This window comes from Phocoena sinus, chromosome 13 (assembly GCF_008692025.1).
Source record: "Phocoena sinus isolate mPhoSin1 chromosome 13, mPhoSin1.pri, whole genome shotgun sequence".
Lineage (NCBI taxonomy): Eukaryota > Metazoa > Chordata > Mammalia > Artiodactyla > Phocoenidae > Phocoena > Phocoena sinus.
The window spans coordinates 76,133,475-76,139,474 of NC_045775.1; positions in this window are offsets into that span (position 1 = coordinate 76,133,475).

The window sequence follows — 6,000 nt, forward strand, 5'->3', positions numbered from 1 at the left end:
GTCCGGGAAGATCCCACGTGCCGTGGAGCGGCTGGGCCCGTGAGCCATGGCCGCTGAGCCTGCGCGTCCGGAGCGTATGATCCGCAACGGGAGAGGCCACGACAGTGAGAGGCCCGCGTACCGCAAAAATAAATAAAAATAAATAAAATGGGGTGGGAGAAACAGGATGGTTGGCCTAGGTAACCTCCCAGGGCTTGTCCAGTCATCCGAGCTCTCCAGGGCCCGGGGCCATGTACACACTGCCTGGGATCGTGTCTCTGTCACCACCTGGCCTGCCTCACCACTCCTCTCGATCTCCCCCCGCGCAGCTCCCCGCCAGCCCCTCCCTGCTCAGCCCCACAAGGTTGGCCGTCCCGCTGAGCTCTCCTTGTGCCCCTTGGGGAGAAGCGCCCAGGCTGCAGTGCGCTCGACTAAATGATAACGCAGGAGATACAGTTTATAAAAGGCAAACGTGGGTCTCGAAGAGCCGAGCGTTTGTCCCAAGATACTGAGGGGATCAAGCCCAGCCTCCAAGCAGACCTGGAAGTTAGAAGGACAGAAGGTCATTGCTGAGGAGCAAAAAATCAAGAACAAGCACCGATGCAGGGGCTGAGCAGGGGGAAAACACGAAAGCAGACCAAGTTCTGGCTGAAGGCTGATGTCATAGACTCCTACGACACCTGAGCTGGGGAGCCGTCTTGTCCTGTGTCCTCATGCTGTAGATGAGATTAAGGCCCGGGGAGGGGAGAGGGGTCTGTGATTGGGGGGATGGGGGGGTGGCAGGGCCAGGCACGTACATTTTTTTCTCTAGCACCACCTCAGCTGGGGATAAGGCCTGGAGATGGAAAGGAACTGAGGGAGAGAGACTTAGAAGCCAAGTCCACAGGAGGCCAGAAGCGCTAAGTTAGGGCTGATCCAGGTCCCCCACAAGCCCTTATGTTCCTGCTCTGGCCTGTCACTCTGCTCTGGCCCCCTTCGCAAGTCACCTTTCCTTTGCCCACAGCCCTCAGCTCAGCTCTCTGGACACCCCAGACGTCAGCCCCAGATGGGCTTGGAGCAGGAGGCTTGTAAGAGAGCTGGAGAGTGAGGAGGGCTGATGGGGACCCTCAGGAGGACCCCTAAACTCCACAGGCCCTTATTGAGAAGCTCTGGGAATCGGGGAGCTGAAGGGGAGCTGTCATTGCACTTACATTTAGAACAGACTTCTGGGACTTCCCTGGTGGTCCAGTGGGTAGGACTCTGCTTTCACTGCAGGGAGTACAGGTTCAATCCCTGGTCGGGAGAACTAAGATCCCACAAGCCAGGTGGTGTGGCCAAAAAAATTAAAAAAAAAAAAATCAGACTCCGTCCCCCCGCCCCCCAGTACACTTTTGCACCCCAAGAGAATCCAGGGACAGAAGAGGTGTCAGCAGCTGTCAGGGATGCTTTAAATCCCAAACACTGTGGCTGGGCCTGGGGAGAACAACAGAACCAGGAGTCCCTCTGTGAAATTCCTGTCTCATTCAACCTGAGATGAATCATTAACAAATCAAGTGCGAGGTGGAAGGCCACACTGAAATACATATATCCTGCCCTTGTCTGTAGCACCTGCTGCTCTTGGTAGAGGGTCATTTTTAACGTGGTGATGTCAGAGGCCAGAGAGGAACCAGCCCCAAAGTCCCCAAATCTACTTGGGAGGTGCCACCAACTCTAGGAAGGCTTCCAGCAAGGAGACCTTGGGCAGGCAGGGTGAGCCCCTAGGGCCCTGAGCTGTGCCCGCCCTTGATCACATGGGCCGTTCTTGGCCCGGGAAGCTGGGAGCTGGGACAGCTGGGTGACCTGGAAGTGGAGGGCCTGAGGAGACCCAGGCTGCCTGTTCCTCCTTGTCACCCTCTCCCTGAGAGCAAAAGGCAAGGCCAGGAGGCTCCTGGGAGCCTCCTGCCTAATTCCCAGGGCCTGGCTGCCAGCTCTGCAGCTGATGCAAGGCCAGGGGTGAGTGAGCTCAGCCTGTTCCTGGCACGTGGAGCTTCCTGTGCCCCACCCCTCCCTAGAAAACACACCCGTTCGTTTCCCTCTGCTCTAGCCCTCCTAGGTCTCCAGCTCCCTTCTTCTGCAAGCAGAGCAGGGCCACCTAAGGATCTGGGAGCAGGCCCTGCCTGGGGCTGGGGTAGCGCTAGGCATTTCTGAATCAGCCCTGCTCCCCTGCACGGGCGACCTGTGAACAACGCTGGGACCCGGAGCCCTGCCTCCCACGGACCTGCCCAGTGGGAAGAGAGGGCCGGGGCACCCCTTGGTCCTCTGCTTCTGTCCATGCCAGCCCACTTTGTCTCCAGACCTTCTGATCCCTTTATGGGTTTTGGGGTTTTTTTGGTTTTCTTTGTGGCCGCGCCACGTGGCATGCGGAACTTCCCCTACCAGGGATCGAACCCCTGTCGCCTGTAGTGGAAGCGCGGAGTCTTAACCAGTGGACCGCCAGGGAAGTCCCTTATCCCTTTAGAAGGGTGGACTTTCCCCTTCCTGCTGTCACCTCTCGCTTTCAGTGCCCAGGCCCACGGGAGGAACGTCGGGGCCCTGCCACCCTCTCAGGGACCCTCGAGGCGTCATCAGCTCAGGACGAGGCTTCATTCGGCATCCATTTAGGATGAGCACCCATTTGCTACGAGCGTGGTGACAATAACCTGATGCGTAATAACCTAGCACGTAATAACGGATGACACGTAGGCCTCGTTTTACAAAGTGCTTTCAGGATGAATTAGTGCCTCGAGGGATCCTGGTGACAATGCTGTGATGTAGGAAGGCCTGAGATGAAGAAGCTGAGGCCTAGAGAGTTATGTGGCAGAGCCAGGAGTCACGCCCACAGGGTCTCCCCACGTCCCCGTGCTGCCTTGGTCCTGTCGCCCAGGCGTGCCCCCGAGCAGGAAGCAGGCTTGCTTGTCACTGGAGACCCAGTTTAGACAGAGGGACTATTTTCAGGGAAAGGAAGAGCAGACAGGGGAGGCTGGGAGAACAGGGCTTGCTTGTGGGTCTGGGGTAGAGGCACGCTGGGGCCAGGCTTGCCTGGGAAGGGTCTGGAGACCTCCCGGGCGGCTCTGAGATCTGCAGTTCCTGTGCCTCAGCGGCTCACTCAGACCGAGGCTCACCGGCCATGCTGACCTCGGGCACCTGCTGGGCTGGGGATGCTGGACCAGGCCCTCCAGGTTTGGCCCAGGAGCAGTGGCAGTGGCCATCTCCGGCTTCCCTGTGGATGCCAGGGCTGAATGAAGCTGTCTTCGTCATCTGCCCCTTCCTACCTTGGCCTGCCCTCTCCCCTCAGCCATGCCTGACCTCCCTGGGTGGCCACACACACACATCTTCATGACCCTCCCCACCCTCCCGGTAGCTCTTGTTGCTGACACAACTTCTGAGGCCGGTGCACTCAGGCTGCCCAGTTGGCGGGCGGTGAGCACACAGTGTCCTGTGCTGGAGGACACAGCCTGTGCCAACCACACCTGTCTCTCCTGGACTCAGATCTGTGATGAAGCCGGAGGGGAAGAGGGAGGATGTGTGCCCTTCTTGGTGGAAGGCCTCGGCGATGAGACACCCGGCTCCAGGGGCCACCTGAGACCTGGCCTGCAGGGCTGTCCATTTGTCTGCTGTCCCATCCCTTCACCCACCCCTCGTGGGCAGAGAAGGGGGAGCTAAAGGAGAAAACCACACGCAAAGCCAGCTCCTGGTTCTGCCCCAGCCTCGAACCAATTCCTGGAACCGCGACAATCACTTTCAAGTCTGAAGTATATTTATTTTTTATTAGATATTACAATCACTTGGTATTGCATTAAAACAGCAGAGAGGGGTATAATCCAGAGAAAAACAAGGTCCCTCCCACCCCTTTTACTCAGCTGCCTTGTTCTCCCCAGAAGAAAAAGCAGTGTTACCGGTTCTTTATGTATCTTTCTGGAGATAGGCTAGATTACCCATTGGATATTTGATTATCAGAGCTCACCCTGCAAGGTCACATCTTGCTGAACTTTTCTACTTAGGATGAGGAAGGATCAATTTCCCGGCTTTTTTTTTTTTTAATTAATTTTTATTGGAGTATAGTTGTTGTATACAATGTTGTGTTAGTTTCTGCTGTACGGCAAAGTGAATCAGTTATACATATATCTACTCCTTTTTATTTTTATCTTATTTATTTATTTATTTTGGCTTGTGGGATCTTAGTTCCCTGACCAGGGATTGAACCTGGGCCCTGGCAGTGAAAGCATCAAGTCCTCACCACTGGACCACCAGGGAATTCCCCTCCACTGTTTTTTAGATTCTGTTCCCAGATAGGTCATTACAGAGTATGTCAACTCCTCTGCTTTGAACAGTCCTTGAGAACAAGACAGGAGGTGACCAGAGAGAAACTTCCACAGGGACTCACGTTCCAGCTGTCTCCCCTTCTCCACCCTCCACCCATACCTCGTGGATGCCCAAGGCAGAGGTGAAGAAGGGCAGACGGCCTTGGCCTTGTTTCTTAGAGAGGGAAGCTGAAGGGCCCAGATGCTCAGGAGACTCAAGGTCATGCAGCAAATCCGGGGCACCCCAGTTTTCCTCGACCATCACCCCACCTCCCTAACATCTTCCCTTTGTCTTGCAAGCAACCCTGAGTGCTTGAATATCTCATTGTCACAACTAGACCATGGACATCCCAAGGGCAGGGGTGAAGACTCTTCTTCTGCCCTCCAAGCTGGACTCCGAGCTGGGCCCTGCGTGCTCTCAGCAGCTGCCAACAATGTCACCTGAATCAAGTGAGAGAGGCAGAGGGTGTGCTGTTCCTGCAGGGGCCCCCCAAGGCCATGAAGTCTGTACCTGGACACACACACATCCCTGCCCGCCACTCTCCCTGCCCCACAGGCCCCGGGCCTCCTGACTTTTCTCTTACACAGTTGGCTCATTTAATGCCCCTGCTCACAAGGCCAAGGCCGTGGGCTGGCTCCCCAGGGGTGGAATCATCCTGAGACAAAATGTTCTGTTCCTTGCCCATGAACTGTACAGAGTGTTACAGATTACAACTGGAGGACAAAAAGAGACTGTCCCTCCGTGAAATGCAGCGCACATTTCTCCTGCCGGAGACAGGTGACTTCCTATGTGATCATCTCTCCCAATTCCTCCTCACGCCACCCCTGTGATCCTTGGGCTTTCTCTGGGATGAGCCCTGGTCCATCCTCCTGTCTGTCTTTCATGTGAAGGCTCACTTTGGTAAAGCAGGTCTCTCTCTGAAGGTCACAGAGTGCCCAGAGGGATTCAGTGCTCAGAAAGAAGGGTAAAAGAAGGGACAGTGGCTTCAGAAGGTATGAGCTGTGCCTGTTTAGTGATGCAGCAGGAACAAGGGGAGACTTTATTTATTTCAGAGAACAGACAGTATCTGCCACGGCTACTCTGTGAACTCAGGCTCAGCTCTAGGGTGGATGTGAGGACGCCAGCGGAGCGAGGGACTCCTGGGAGGTGGGGTGGCAGAGAGGCCTGTGGACCAGAGGGGCTGCTGACTTAAAAGGATTGGAAGGCCGTGCTGCTGGAGGGAGATAGACAGGTGGAGGTAAGGGGGCTGGAGTCAGAGAGGGGATTCCTAATCATGGGCGAGGAAATGGTGAATCCAAGGTATGGCAGGTCAAGGGTCACAGAGAAGGAATCTGGAGGCTCTACCTAAAAATCAGTGTCCTCACAAAAGAACTCATCTGCTCTGAGAACTGGCTCCCCTTCCTGCTTCCTCATTCTAGCTCAAGGCGTCACCATCCTGATGGGCCAGGGTACTTGGTCTGGGCCCAGATCTCACCTGATGCTCACCAGGCTCCCCAGGGACCAAAGCTCTATCGTGGGATCTCAGGTCCCAGCTGCCTTCCTGGAATTCCAACCATGGCCTCCCACCAAGCCCACCACCCTCCAGTGCCTCCCTCTCTCTGGATTTCCATCACAATGGGTGTGGGAGGTCCCCTGGTGGCCTAGTGGTTAGGATTCCGGGCTTTCACTGCCGTGACCTGGGTTCAATCCCTGGTCGGGGAACTGAGATCCCCGCAAGTCGTG